Genomic DNA, 15,174 nt, shown 5'->3' with positions numbered 1-15,174 from the left:
AATAGGGTGCTACTTCGGACACAGCCCTAATCAAATTGAACTGGAGTGAACGCCACAGATCGGCACAATGGGGGTAATATATGTAGAGTACACACATTCATCATAATCATTATCGTCAGCACAGCAACACTGCCCAGGCAGTTAGTAAGGCATGTCATTTCGTGCCCGCCAATATACTTCATTAATTTATTCAATGACAGTCAGTAGGGCTGGCTAAGTGAATTTGAATCGCCCATCAATGGTGTCCACTTCCACCAGACAGACAGTGAGTGAAACTGATCAGACGGGATCTCCACTACGAACACACAACCTTCTTTAGAGGGGTAATAGATTACCACACACACAGATGGAGGATCTTAATTTGATCTCTTTTATTGCTGAGAATTGTCCTGCAAAGCAAGAAATACAGATTAACTTTGTGATTTACATAAATTCACTTAAGACCCACACTAACACAAATTATATTAACAGGAATGCACTTTTCGTGTAGCCTACTTTTGGCCAGCTAATAGCCTAATCACCAATCAAGCAACATTATGTACTAAATGTTCAAATGCTGTTGCTGCAGGATTTTTATTTTGCTGTGCCAATATAGGTCGAATTAAGATCAAGGTCGCATTCAGAGGTGGAAACTTTCCGCAGGAATATAAGGGAATTTAACTTGAGTTAAATGAGGTTTTTTATTTATTTATTTTTTTAACCTTTATTTAGGCAAGTCAGTTAAGAACAAATTCTTATTTTCAATGGGGCAGAATGACAGATTTGTACCTTGTCAGCTCGGGGGATTTGAACTTGCAACCTTTCGGTTACTAGTCCAACGCTCTAACCACTAGGCTATCCTGCCGCCCCATGACTCGTCACATGGGATGATTTCACTGAACAAAAAAATAAAGGGAATATTGAAAAACGTTTTCAACATACCTCTGTAAAATGATAGTCTAGAAACTAAAGCTTTGGTTGTCTTCCTCTCAGGCTTCCATGTCTTCTCCCTGGACCTCCTCAATGTCCACCTCTTGAACATCAGCCACATCTCCACTGTCACTTTCCAACCTTGTTGAGGATGGTTTGTTGTCGGGCTCAAAAAGCCTCAAATTTGCCCAGATGGCCACCCATTTTTAAACCATTGTATGGGTCAGCCTGTTGCGTGCTTTGGTGTGTGCGTTCCCAAACAAGGACCAGTTGCGCTCTGAGGCGGCTGATGTTGGTGGGATTTGGAGGATGATGGAGGCAACAGGGGAAAGAGCCTCAGATCTACAAAGTCCCTTCCACCAGGTGGCTGATGAGATATGTTGGCACGACTGCCATATTGCATCTCCATCTCAAAACCCTTGCTTGGAAGTGTACTTTGCCAGACTGCGAAGAACCTTGTACTCATCCAGGCCAAGGTGGCGAGACACTGTAGTGATGAGACTATAGGCCTTGTTGATCTCTGCACCAGACAGGGTGCTCTTGCCAGCATACTTGGGGTCAAACATGTACGCTGTGGCGTGTATGGGCTTCAGGCAGAAGTCTTCAGGCTTTTTGATGTATTTCAGAACTGCTTTTTCCTCTGCTTGGAGCAACAGTGAAGTGGGCAGGGCAGTACGGATTTCTTCTCTTACATCTGCAAGCAGAGTCTGAACATCAGACAGGGTGGCATTCTCTCCCTCAATCCGTGCAATGGCTACTGCTATAGGTTTCTTCAGGAGTTTCGGGCTGCTTACCACTCTCTCCCAAAATACATAATCCAGGAGGATCCTCTTGATGGGGCTGTCCATATCAGCAGACTGTGATATGGCCATTTCTTGGAGAGACTCCTTCCCCTCCAGGAGACTGTCAAACATGATGACAACACCACCCCAACGGGTGATGCTGGGCAGCTTCAATGTCGTGCTCTTATTCTTCTCATTTTGCTTGGTGAGGTAAGATTGCTGCTATAACTTTATGACCCCATACCTAACCATTTCCTTGGCTCGCTTGTAGAGTTTATCCATTGTTTTCAGTGCCATGGTGTCCTTGAGGAACAGATTCAATGCATGAGCAGCACAGCCAAAGAGTGTGATGTGAGGGTAGGACTCCTCCACTTTAGAACAAGCAGCCTTCATGTTCACAGCATTGTCTGTCACCAGTGCAAATACCTTCTGTGGTCCAAGGTCATTGATGACTGCCTTCAGCTCATCTGCAATGTAGAGACCGGTGTGTCTGTTGTCCCTTGTGTCTATGCGCTTGTAGAATACTGGTTTAGATGTAGTTAATTATTCCTTGTCCACGAACATTCGACCACCCATCAGAAATTATTGCAATACAGTCTGCTTTCTCTAGGATTTGCTTGACCTTCACTTGAACTCTGTTGAACTCTGCATCCAGCAAATTAGTAGATAAAGCATGTGTGGTTGGAGGGGTGTATGCTGGCTGAAGAACATTCAGAAATCTCTTCCAATACACATTGTCTGTGAGCATCAGAGGTGAACCAGTTGCATACACAGCCTCGAGAAAGACAATCATCAGCATTTCTCTGACTACGTTCCTCCATTGATTCAAAAACACTTCTGATTCCAGGAAGACCATGAGCTGTTTCTATCGATAAGGTGTCTGATTCCTCATTTTCCCCTTGAATAGAAGTAGAGGGACTTTTGTCAGAGGTTGCTTGTTGTGAGTGCTGAGGGAACTTTATGCACTTGGCCAGATGATTCTGCATCTTTGTTGCATTCTTCACATATGATTTCGAAAAGTATTTGCAAATGTACACAGCGTTTCCTTCTACATTAGCTGCAGTGAAATGTCTCCACAAATCAGATAGGAAAATGCCACCGGCACTATAAAGATGAGGAAAAAATCATTTTAAAAAAACGAATACAATTCCATGTACAGATAAATAGTTCTCATTAGTGTGCAAGATCTTGAAAATCAGCTGTACATGTGATGGAAGAATGCACTGTGCATGCAGAGGGTTGCAATTCCATTGAATTGGGGATAGTTTAACCAAAATATGCCACAAGACCTAGAATTGCCTTGTGTATCTCACAAAAAAAAGGTTCACTGTTATGCGCTAACCTTTTTGATGAATTTAAGAAAAAGTCCACAAATCCCGGAATTTTACCGGAAAGTTTCCGACCCTTTGCAACCCTAATTAAGATGCTACATCTGTACGTACACACACATACAGTACATACACATGCACAACCATTTGAACGCTGTAATAAATCACTCTCTGTCTGTGTGTGGGTGTGTGGTTTCCCTTGCAGAAAAATCTGTCACTCTGTCTCTAGGTGTCAGGTATTTTCCGACCCTGTCACAGCAGCCAATAATCTGTAAACTCTTAACGGTGTCTGTCAACTTGTTTTTGTAGCTACTCTATTACACAGTAATAACCTAATACATTTTAAAATTATACATTACTGTTCACAAAGAAAATTGTCGGGGCAAAATCATCTTTTTACATGATAAATGGGCAATGTGGCAATGTAAGCCTAGTTATTGATCACTCGAGCTCTAAAATGTAGCTGAAATATTCTCAAAAGAAAACAATAGGCTTCCAGAATTTACACAGTTTAAAACTGAATCGAGCCCAACCCTGACACTAAAGAAGCGATCCACTGATAAATTAAGTTATCAATAACTAAAGAAATGTTGAGGGAAGTGAGGAAGTGAAAAGGTTAAGACCTGTAGTAAATGAATGAGTCTGTCCAGGAGTGTGTGCAGGTGTAGGTACATGTAGGGAGGTAAGCTATTCAGGACTCCAGTTAGCCTACACTGATATTCATGTGCAACGGGACACAGCTACAGTATGGTGCTAAAGACTCTTGTCAACCACCACCCCTGTATAGTGTTACATAACAGCTTGTTCAGAACAGTCAGTTGTGATGACTTGTTCATTTGAATAGCCTACATATGGCATTGGGAGGCTACCTATCTTGTTCAGAAAGAAAAGTATTTTAAAAAGGTATCTAAGTAGTCACATGCACCAGTCAGCTCTCTCTGTAGTTGCAATTTACCAGGGGACGAGGTTACAAACTAAGTTGTAAAAAAACGTAATTGTAACGTTGTTATACCCCAACATTTAAAAAGTCAACGTTTACTCGCCACATGGGGACTAACAGAAGCTCATTACAACCATATGTCTCCTTCCTATCCTATCACAATTACTCAACATCCAGTCAAGCATGTCCTCTCTGAGAATCAGAAGCTCAGACCCACAATATCAATACCTGTCACTCAAATGAGTGATACAATAGTACAAAGGTGGGAGGAGATACTAGAATAACTGCTAGGATCATCATGAAGGGAGGGGAGACCCTAGACTAACTGCTAGGATCATCATGAAGGGAGGGGAGACCCTAGACTAACTGCTAGGGACACCGTGAAGAGAGGAGACCCTAGACTAACTGCTAGGATCATCATGAAGGGAGGGGAGACCCTAGACTAACTGCTAGGATCATCATGAAAGGAGGGGAGACCCTAGACTAACTGCTAGGGACACCGTGAAGAGAGGAGACCCTAGACTAACTGCTAGGATCATCATGAAGGGAGGGTAGACCCTAGACTAACTGCTAGGATCATCATGAAAGGAGGGGAGACCCTAGACTAACTGCTAGGGACACCGTGAAGAGAGGAGACCCTAGACTAACTGCTAGGATCATCATGAAGGGAGGGGAGACCCTAGACTAACTGCTAGGGACACCATGAAGGGAGGAGAGACCCTAGACTAACTGCTAGGGACACCATGAAGGGAGGAGACCCTAGACTAACTGCTAGGGACACCATGGAGGGAGGAGACCCTAGACTAACTGCTAGGGACACCATGAAGGGAGGAGACCCTAGACTAACTGCTAGGGACACAATGAAGGGAGGAGATACTAGACTAAGTGCCAGGAACACCATGAAGGTAGGAGAACAAGAAAGAATTCCAGTTCAGTTACATTCCAGAAGCAGGCAAAGACATCCTCTAAGACCTATACGGTACAGTAATAAGCCCTACTGCAAGGCAAGAACCTCCATCTGACTAAAGAATAGAACTCCAGTGTGCAGCATGAGGATTGAGACAAAGATGAAAGGTATAGGCCCTTTTTCTATATAGCGCACAAAAGCCATTATGGTTGTGGAAACATGCCATTGGACTACTCTGTGTCTAATGGCTGTCTAGTCAAGTAAGTATCTACTAGCCTAATGGGAGCGAGACAGTAATATTCTTCCAAACCTCTTAACTGACGTATTCCCCTCACATTACCGTTCTTACCCGAGCCGTATCGTCCTGGCTCTGATATTTCCTTTTCACATTGTCCTTATCAATTGATGTGACCACAAACTAGGGAAATTAATTAACCACTATGTTGAACACCAATGGGGATTTGGGGAAGACATTTATATAAGTCTGTGGGATAGACATACCAAGAGTCTTGCTGGCTGGAAAGGTAAGTCCAACATCTGATTGTGGTCTTCGTCTTTATCAATAGATATAAGTTTGACCATAAACTAGGAAACGGAACCAATGTGGTTGTGGTGAACCCCAGACGTATTATGTAAGTCTATGGGACATACATTAGCCTTGTTCTAGTTCTGTTTGTGCTCTCCTGCCAACTTCTATGGTCATTTGCAAGACAGCACAAACAGAACTAGGACCAGGTTAGACAGACATACCAAGAGACCACAGACAGTGGGGACAAACATACTATATAAGTGAGTCTATGAATCAGACAGACATGGATTGGTAAGGCCTCAGCATGAAATGGGTGGCGCAGGAGACAAAACAACAGAAAGGGAAGTTCTCCTTTAAACAACAGCTTATTTCCCAGTGTTCCGTAAGGTAAGGAGTTCCTATGTAATGACCGCCACATCCACATACCAGACAGTTATCACAGTGCATCAAACACATTCACACAGCCCATCCCTCTTTCTCTCACACGTACACACACAGACGTGTGTAACGTGCACATACAGGCATGCGCGCAGACACACACAAACATGTCCCCTTAAAAAATATATATATAAAAAATGAATGTCAAAAGGAATTTCCTGACACCTGGCAAATGACCGCCCATGTAGGCAGAAAATGTTAAACCACCACGGTACTGTCCCAAAAAGCACCCTATTCCTTATATAGTGCACTACTTTTGACCAGAGCCCTGACAAAAACTAGCGTTTGGCACCCTATTCCCTGTAAAGTGCAAATGTTTTGACCAGGTCCCTGGTCAATAGTGTGCCTAGGCATCTGGTCAAAAGTAGTGCACTATATAGGGAATAGGTGCCATTTGAGACACAACTCCTGTGTTTTTGTGTGAAGGCACATGTTCGCAATCACATGTCAATACTGGTCTGAATCCCAGCCATTCAGCCTTGCAGTAATGCAGTTACATCAACTAGGCTTACGTGTAATGAGATGTGAACATTCAATACATGCTGTATTCTGCCTCCCTGTCCCTCCAGGCCCTTTACGAAGCATATCGGTAGGTACACCTGCAGTCGTGCTAATAACAAGGCCTAATAGTTTTTTGAAATGCACAGCCAAAATCACCATGGCACATTCAGTTGATTATTGCGAAAAGTTTACAGTATGGGTTATTGCTTCCTTTCATTTTACCCGCAACTCCTCTAAAGAAACTGGAAGTCAAAGTTTGAACATTTTACAGGACAATTCAAACATGGGAAACTAAATCACACAATTTAGGCTACCACACTCTCAATCACGTAGTTAGATATGGAGAATAGACTGAGGGTCCCTCTCTCACACTAAACTGCAAACTAACACTGTGGTACATTTCTCCCTCCCTCCCTGCCTCTTTCATCCCTCCCTCCCTGCCTCTTTTCATCCCTCCCTCCCTGCCTCTTTTCATCCCTCCCTTTGTGGGTATACACACATTAATCCCCTGGGACTGAACGGCCTCTGTAGATTTAGTCAGGCAGACAAAGGAGGAGCCAGGGGAATGGGGGTGCATGCCAGTGTGTGTGTGTGTGTGTGTGTGTGATGTGCAGTTCGCAAACGACTCTTTTTACTGACTCGAGAGTCATTTGTTTTTTGAGTGACTGGTTAATTTTAGTCATTCGTTTTACTTGCTAGTCCTACAGCAGGATTAATACACGCACCTCCGACTCAGTGACTTCAGAGACGTGCTACGACCAACAACCGTCTATCATATGTTCACAGGAAAATAGATCACACTGCAGGCAGCATAGAGAAGAAAAATGTTAAGAACTGATAATTGATCGCATGGTCCAATGTCAATTAATTGATTATTGAATGCTATGATGGACACAGCTTTATAGAACCAAAGCATACACAGACTCCGCTTAAAAAACTCAAACTCGAGAACAGATTGTTTGGCGGGGCTGCAGTTCGCAAACAATATTGTGCTTATCACCCCCACAGCAGTCAAGCAATGCATTCCGCCAAAAGTCGTTCACAATCTAGTCCGGTTGAGGCCACAACTAGACCTTGTTTCAAATGTATCAAGAAAGAATCTTATTTGTATGCCTAGAAATAAACAAATGTACATTGATTAAAAGCAAACTTTTACAAGTCTCAGTCACAAATGACAGCTCCAATAAGTCCCCTATGTTGAATGCCATGTGAACGAGAGGCTTATAGAATCATGACTCCTGAGTTTTAGTTCATAGTTCACTGGTACGGGGCCCTGCATGCCCCCTATGGTAAACGAGAGGCTTATAGAATCATGACTTTTGAGTTTTCAGTTCAGCAGTAGGGGGTCCTGCGTGCTCTGGGCATTACTGATTAAAATGAATGAAATGAGTCGAAAAAGCTGTTCTTTTGCCTGAACTAGTCAAAAAAAATCTGAGTCAGCAAAAAGAGCCGAACTTCCCATTACTAGTGCGTGTGTGTGTTCGTGCATGTAATTGGGGGGGGGGGGGGGCTTGTGTGTGTGTGTGACTGGGAGGGAGACAGATGTTGGGACATGAGTTTGATGAAAAGTGTGAATAAAGGGGGGACAGAGAGAGAGAGAGAGAAAGGAGGAGAGAGAGAGAGAGAGAGAAACCACAGGCAGGAGGGGGGCTGGATGGTTTGAAGGGGTGGGAAAAATGTGTGTGTGAAAGAGAAGAGCGAGAGAAAGAGACGGGGGTGACAGACAAAAAGGGGGTTGGAGGGGATTTTCCCTGATAAAATATGTACCAGTGTGTGTGAATGAAAGCAGTGACTATAGCTACATTTCTGCTTGAACAAAAACAACCACAGTTTGCACAGGGAGGAGTGGGACAGAGAAAAATACAATTACAAAGACAAATGAGAGTCAGATAGGAATGAGAGAGGTTGGAATGGGCGTAGAGAAAAATTAGTGGAGAGATTGGATTCCATTAACATAGAAATATTACTACAGGCTGAGTGACTTGACTGTGTGACAGGGAGCATAAGGAGTAGAAGCTCTGCAAGTTTTGCCCTGAGATGATTTGCTCTGTCCAGGGCACAGCAGTCATAGAAATAGAATCACTGCACAAAATCAATGCCGGTCCATTCATTATGGCATCATTGACTTGAATTTAGATACTGTTCTAGTGGTTGTATTTCTTTGAGTTTGGTGCCCAGATGCCACCGCCACGCTGATCTATCACTCCTTGCTATTGGTGGGTTCAAACCCTTCGGGGGGCACGGCAGACAGACAGGGATGGATGGGGACATGGGGAGTGAGGAGCGGGGGACACGGATGGAGGAACCCTCATAAGTTTGCCATTGGTTCAAACCCTTCTGGGTTGGAGGGGAGACATGCATGGATATGAATGGAGGGGGAAGACAGGGGACGAGGCACGGGAGAGGGCGGGGGGGGACACAGGTGAATATGGGGACGGGGGGGACGGGGGGGGAACAAGGACAGAGGAATTCTCATAAGCTCGTTTAGGGCTCATGACATTTTGTCAGCCGGTGATTGTCAAGCAAATAACTGCCGGTCTCACTGTAATTGGCCGTTAATTAGCATAAACACATTTAGCATAGTGCATAGCCTACAAGCCACTGAAGCAGACCTTTGGAACATCTACATTTTTAAAAGTCTAATAAATCCATGTAATATAGCCTACACCATCACTATAAACCATTATTTATTCTAAAGTAACATGATAAAGAAAATGTCCATTCCAGAAGACCAGAATAGCACATTCTTAAGTTGTCCTTATGTTAGGCCCTGATCTGGCTATGCCATATGGCTGTGGGCTACACTAGTTCATTTAGCAGACAAGATTTGCTTCGAATTCCATGGTATTATTTTAGTATGAAGAATAAAATTGAACACAGCTGAATAAAATGGAAAATATATTTTCTCCAAATTATTTCAAAGGAAGTGCGCACATGCAGCTATTCTGTGTTGAGCGATTAACAAAGAAACAGGTCCTCTTATATGCTTAATTTAGAGCTATTTATGCCACTTTAGTAGTGATACAAATGTTGGGTAATATGTTTTGATGTTTAATACATTCTGAGGCTGCATGAAGGGACTAATGATCTGAAAAAAGTCACAATCTGCACACACTTCATCAGTCTCTCATTCACAATTTGACAAACACTTGATGATCATTTCCCGGCGGCATCCTCCTTGTGTGGCTGTAATGCCCCCTAAAAATCCATACCTTATGTGGCCGTCGTGCCCTTGGGCTGAATATAATAGGCTAATTATAAATGTCCATCTCCTGGCTGCCGTGTTCCGAAGCACCTCTCACTCACATGGCTCTCTCAGATGTAGCCAATGCCCGTCACATGATCGGGTCCTTCTCACAGGCATTTCAGCTAAGAAATAGGCTACAAGTGACAGAAGACAGACACATCGGGGATGCAACTGCCCAAATCCCTGTAAAACTAATTCTGAGGTTAGAACTGTGCAAGAAATAAATATTCCAAACATACTCTGGGACAGTTGTGTGATGCGATTGATCCCAAATTAATACAAACACTCACATCAAAAAACGTTTTAAAAGCAATGAGGCTGATCGTTTAGCTTTATTTATATATATTTTTTAAATAAACTATTAAGCTATTTTTTCACATTATAAGCCCAGCAATGTGCACATTGTAGGCTATAAGAGCGAATGTTCCAAAATGCAATGAATTAGCGGGAAAAGTGACGGCAAATGTGATTATGCATGTTACGCTTTATTATAAAGCAGCATTTTTATGGTGAAAATTATCTTCCCCAAACTGGCATATATAAGATCTGCTTATGTATGCCAGTTAGGCTCTACACAAGTTATAAAGCGGATTAATGTGCTTCATTTTAAAAAGTTATTTGTCCACTTTAGTTGTGATACAAACCTTACCAAAACATATAGGCCTATGGGCTAGGATACATGAGGTGTACAACTATGATTTGAAAAAGTATGAGCTGTTTCTTGCCTGCATAAGCTGGGCATCATTCACAAGTGATAGTCTGATGGGTGACAATATTAGCCTATTCTTAATTTAATGTCGTCTTCACATATACTAAATTATATGTGTGTGTGATATTAGTTTCATGCATCTGTCTCGAGAGAAAGGGGCATAGAGAAAAAAAAACATGTCATCTATGCACTTAAATAGGGAATGGAGGACTATGCACTTAAATAGGGAATGGAGGACTATGCACTTAAATAGGGAATGGAGGACTATGCACTTAAATAGGGAATGGAGGACTATGCACTTGAATAGGGAATGGAGGACTATGCACTTAAATAGGGAATGGAGGACTATGTACTTAAATAGGGAATGGAGGACTATGTACTTAAATAGGGAATGGAGGACTATGTACTTAAATAGGGAATGGAGGACTATGCACTTAAATAGGGAATGGAGGACTATGCACTTAAATAGGGAATGGAGGACTATGCACTTAAATAGGGAATGGAGGACTATGCACTTAAATAGGGAATGGAGGACTATGCACTTAAATAGGGAATGGAGGACTATGCACTTAAATAAGAAATGGAGGACTATGCACTTAAATAGGGAATGGAGGACTATGTACTTAAATAGGGAATGGAGGACTATGTACTTAAATAAAAAATGGGGGACGCTTTTCCCATGGTTAATTTTCCTGCCAACCAGGTAGGCTATGCTCCTGTTGTAAAGCGAAGCAATGTGCTTAATATTAGGAAATTTGAGAAATAAATATAGTATGGCTAGCTTATAGAAAGCTCACACAATTGCATAGTCTATAGAAATGTTGCGCAACATGAAGTGTTTGATTAGATTTTCGATTACATTTGTCAGAGTAATTAGAGGGACAATAGAGTGCTGAGTACCAGGCAGTTAGCAAGTTTGGTAGGCTACTAAATCAGCAGCATCAGAGCTCGGAGAAACCTAATTACCGTGGCCACGTGGAATTTGACTGTGGTCATAACTCGTGACCGCCGGTATGGCGGTAGGTAATATGGCCACCGTAACTGCCCTAAGTTCGTTAAAGCATTGCTCATTATCTCTGGCTGATTAATCACGTGAGCAGAGAACAAAAACCGACCGCCAGGGAGGTGTGCGTTTTGGAAAGAAAAGTGTCATTGTACTCTGACAGCAGGCAAAATAAGGCCATAAAATTGATCTCAGCCTGACGAAGACCTTGGGGTGGAAACCTTGCACAATAAAACTGCAGGAGCATTTCTACAGTGTCACTGTATCTTTCATACATCTGAATTTACATTTCAATCTTTATTTTAATTTAACTAGGCAAGTCAGTTAATAAGAACATTAAGAACAAATTCTTATTTACAATGGCGGCCTACCCCGGCCAAACCCAGACGACGCTGGGCCAATTGTGCGCCGCCCTATGGGAAAAACCAATCACGGCCGGTTGTGATACAGCCTGGAATCGAACCAGGGTCTGTAGTGACGCCTCTAGCACTGAGATGCAATGCCTTAGACCGCTGCGCCACTCGGGAGCTAATCTAAGGAGAACCAATAAGAATATAGTACTTTGATGAGATGAAAGCATGTGTTCTATTGGTCAAAGTAACAAGTACCAGGAATTTGGAATTCATTCAGAGGCTACTGGTCAAATGGATCAAAGAGGATCAAATGGACATAAAACACCTTATTTGACTTTGAAAATATAAAATCATCAAAGTTAAACTTCCTTCCTCTCATAATAAATCGACATCACAGTATCCGACTCTTTGACATGTTGCTCCTGTCCTGCATCTACAGATAGACTGGGAGTTGGAAATGTGTTGAAAAACTAAAAACTGAACTTTGATTCTTGAATCGAACACAATGATTGTACTCTACCCATTAGGGAAACCAAGGGCTGAAAAACACAGCAACTATTTTTGTCAAATCCAGGTCAAGCATGTGAGACAGAGGGTAGTGAAGGTATCAAGCGCACAGTGGGCCGTTCACTACCAGATCCCTCAGAGAGTGAGAGAGAGAGAGAGAAAGAGCAGAATAATAGATGGTTAGATAATTATCTGACTCTTTCACACCCTCTCCTGTCCTCTTTCCCCACTGAACAGTCTATCTAATCCAGGTGAGAGAGCCATAATCAGCAGATGGCTACATGATGAGTCAGGATTACAACATGTTACTAAAGTGGCTTAGGCCGACTACTGGAGTGGAGCTCTCATCACAATGGATGGATCAACCAGTTTTATTGTATTACCACGCATCAAACTCTTATCTACTCAAGCTCCAATCACAATGGATGAATGAGCCCTTTTATTGCTATTACTAGGCCCACTACACATGACTAGTGACTTGCTATTCCTGGAGCTTCTTCCTATCCATGGATGAAATCAGCCCTTTGTCTTATTACACATCATTACAACTGACCGAGGATAAGCTGAACACGTTTGAACTGAATTGTTTCAGACAAACAAAGAGTACTAAAGTGGCTTAAAGGACACAACTATTGGAGCGCTCTCCCATGCGTGGATGGATGAGCCTGATAGCGTACTGCAGATAGAAAAATAATGATTAGAATGGCAGAAGCATCTCAAGTCATAGGAATTTGATAGGGTACTTATTCTATTTCTATGCTACAGAGAGCATCACCTCTGAAGCAAACGGTTTCATAGCATTTCATTTTGGTATTGCGATTTATTAAGAATATGGATGCTGTACTCATTATGGCTTTCAGTGGTTGTATTCAAGGGTTCAACATAAAGTCGTCAACATTTCTATTAAGGAGGAATGGTCTGATAATGAATTGAGCACATCGCTATTATAGACCATGGCAGCATCCAAAATGGCACCCCATTCCAAGTGGACTACATATAGGGAATAGGGTACCATTTCAGACACAACCCATGTGCTATTACTCCCTGTGGGCTAATCCAATCCAACTCATAACCAGTGCTTTGACTCTCCCGTTTAACAAAAAAATGAAATGTGAATTATATTTTCATTAAATGCATCATCATATGAAGGTCCACTATACCAAATGATTACTTTTCATTTCCATCAAACCTCAAAAAGTTGTTTGCTCATCAAATAGTCTACCTGAAGCGAATAACAAAAAATAGGTGTCAGGAAAGAATATTGCTATTTGTTTAAATAGCAAAAAAAGGATAATCATTTTACCAAGCCAATTTTGACTTACAAACGCACTTGTCATTTACAGCCAATAATTTATATAGACAGTCATTTCTATAGACCGTCTGTCGTATAGGGGCTGGTGTGGCAGTCGTCAGACAATAAACACACTGACTGATTATTGATTGATCATAACCTAGAAAGCAAATGGCAACGTTATAGCGTTTGCAGCCTACAGCCGGACATTGTTTACCATTAACACAGCAAGGGCAAGTCCATCCTCAAAAGGCTTATTTTCTTGCTTTCCACTGGCTGCTGCAACAATGTACGAAGCAGTAGCAGGGGGACAAGGATGTAGTCCAAAATAGGCTCCAGCGAGCGAGGGTTTGATATCATTTATAATTATAGCAACGTTTGAAATCCCCCCCAAACAAAAAACATAAATGGATACGTTATAATGACAATATACATTCGTTGTTTAAGCAGGGGATGCTAAGCTAACGTATAAATCAATTGGCAAATAATACATTTGATGGCATTATACTAGGCTATCCCCGCCCGCGTTACTAAAATCTGGCAGAACGTAAACAACGTACCGGTAGCCTTTGAAATAATTTATGAACATTGTAGTCTACCATGTGCTGCATGTAAAATATGACAATTTGACCCGATATCACCGGCTGGGAGCATTTAAAACCTCAATCAGATATCTCGGTAGTTTGCGTACAAATGACACATTGTAACAGCTAAACTACCCCGGTGAATAGAAACATACATTATATTTCAAGCGGTCAAAGCAGGATTGGAAATGTGTTACATTGCAATAGAAATAAATGTCGAAAGAAAACTGCACTTACCTAAATGTATCATCTCGTTGACGTCCGTTCGGATGTATTATAGGCAAGCTGGTACCAGACAGCTAGCAAGCTAGCTAAAGCCCTATAATGTATATTCCTGTCATGTAGCTCTATAGCTAACCAAAATATGTCAAACGTTGCTCAAGCGACCTTTAAATTACACTTCATTGCCATTAATTGTTTAAAAACAATATTCCCTCAAAATAGGCAAGATACGACACGTTTTCAAATTATATCCTTTTAAAAATTGTAGCTTCCCCTTGGTGCTGCCTGTTGGTAAATCCAAACTTGAAAATCCACACTCGAGTCGTCGAGTCTCAGTCTATACGGGAGCAGGCGGTATGTCTACGTGCTGCCATAAAGATGCTTGCCTTTCGTTGGTTTGATTACATATTTCCCCGTCAGCCTTCGTTGTGGCGAGATATTCATGTACATCTACCTATACGTGCATATACCTTCAGACGTTAATTTGTGTACCTAATAGACAAGATACGAGTCACGCGGCCATCTGTGTACAAGGTGTAACAGCATACGCTTGCTGGGCTTCTCCTTTCCTCACTACAATCCGCGGAGGCACTTGCCACAGGCTCGTCCGATGTGCTTACGCCACCGCTACCCAAACAGGGCCACAAGAGGGCGGCACACGCAAGCTCGACGGTGGCACAAGTCCGCGAGTTGTTGTGATTCTGGATGGACAGATAGCCAGCCACCAACAAATGCGAGAAATGGCCATGTGTTGAATCGTAAGTGATTGGTTTTTAGCTAGTTTTTCATTTTGTTGTTGATAGCATGTCTTGTTTTGACTGATTTCATGTCAATGCTAATATGGCAACAAAAACATCGCCAGCTATTCAACCAACTGTAACGATTTATTTGAGAGACAAGTGCAAGTTAATTTCAAACATTGGA

The 15,174-nt window shown here is 42.2% G+C and overlaps 1 protein-coding gene and 1 long non-coding RNA gene across 3 annotated transcripts in view; one reads left to right on the top strand and one right to left on the bottom strand.

Annotated features, from left to right (window-relative positions):
• Positions 1-14,883, bottom strand: part of wnk3 (WNK lysine deficient protein kinase 3) — a 74,446-nt gene extending 59,563 nt beyond the window's left edge. For both annotated transcript variants that reach the window (XM_021565830.3, XM_036946832.2), the window contains exon 1: positions 14,266-14,883. The gene's annotated coding sequence lies outside the window, so the exon portion shown is untranslated. The remainder of the gene's footprint in view (positions 1-14,265) is intronic.
• Positions 1-15,174, top strand: part of LOC149976898 (uncharacterized) — a 175,736-nt gene that overhangs the window by 117,174 nt on the left and 43,388 nt on the right. The gene's annotated exons all lie outside the window — the stretch shown is intronic.

The sequence above is a fragment of the Oncorhynchus mykiss genome, chromosome 16 (assembly GCF_057628025.1).
Source record: "Oncorhynchus mykiss isolate SJ-2025 chromosome 16, ASM5762802v1, whole genome shotgun sequence".
NCBI lineage: Eukaryota > Metazoa > Chordata > Actinopteri > Salmoniformes > Salmonidae > Oncorhynchus > Oncorhynchus mykiss.
This window is presented reverse-complemented; position numbering and strand designations above follow the sequence as displayed.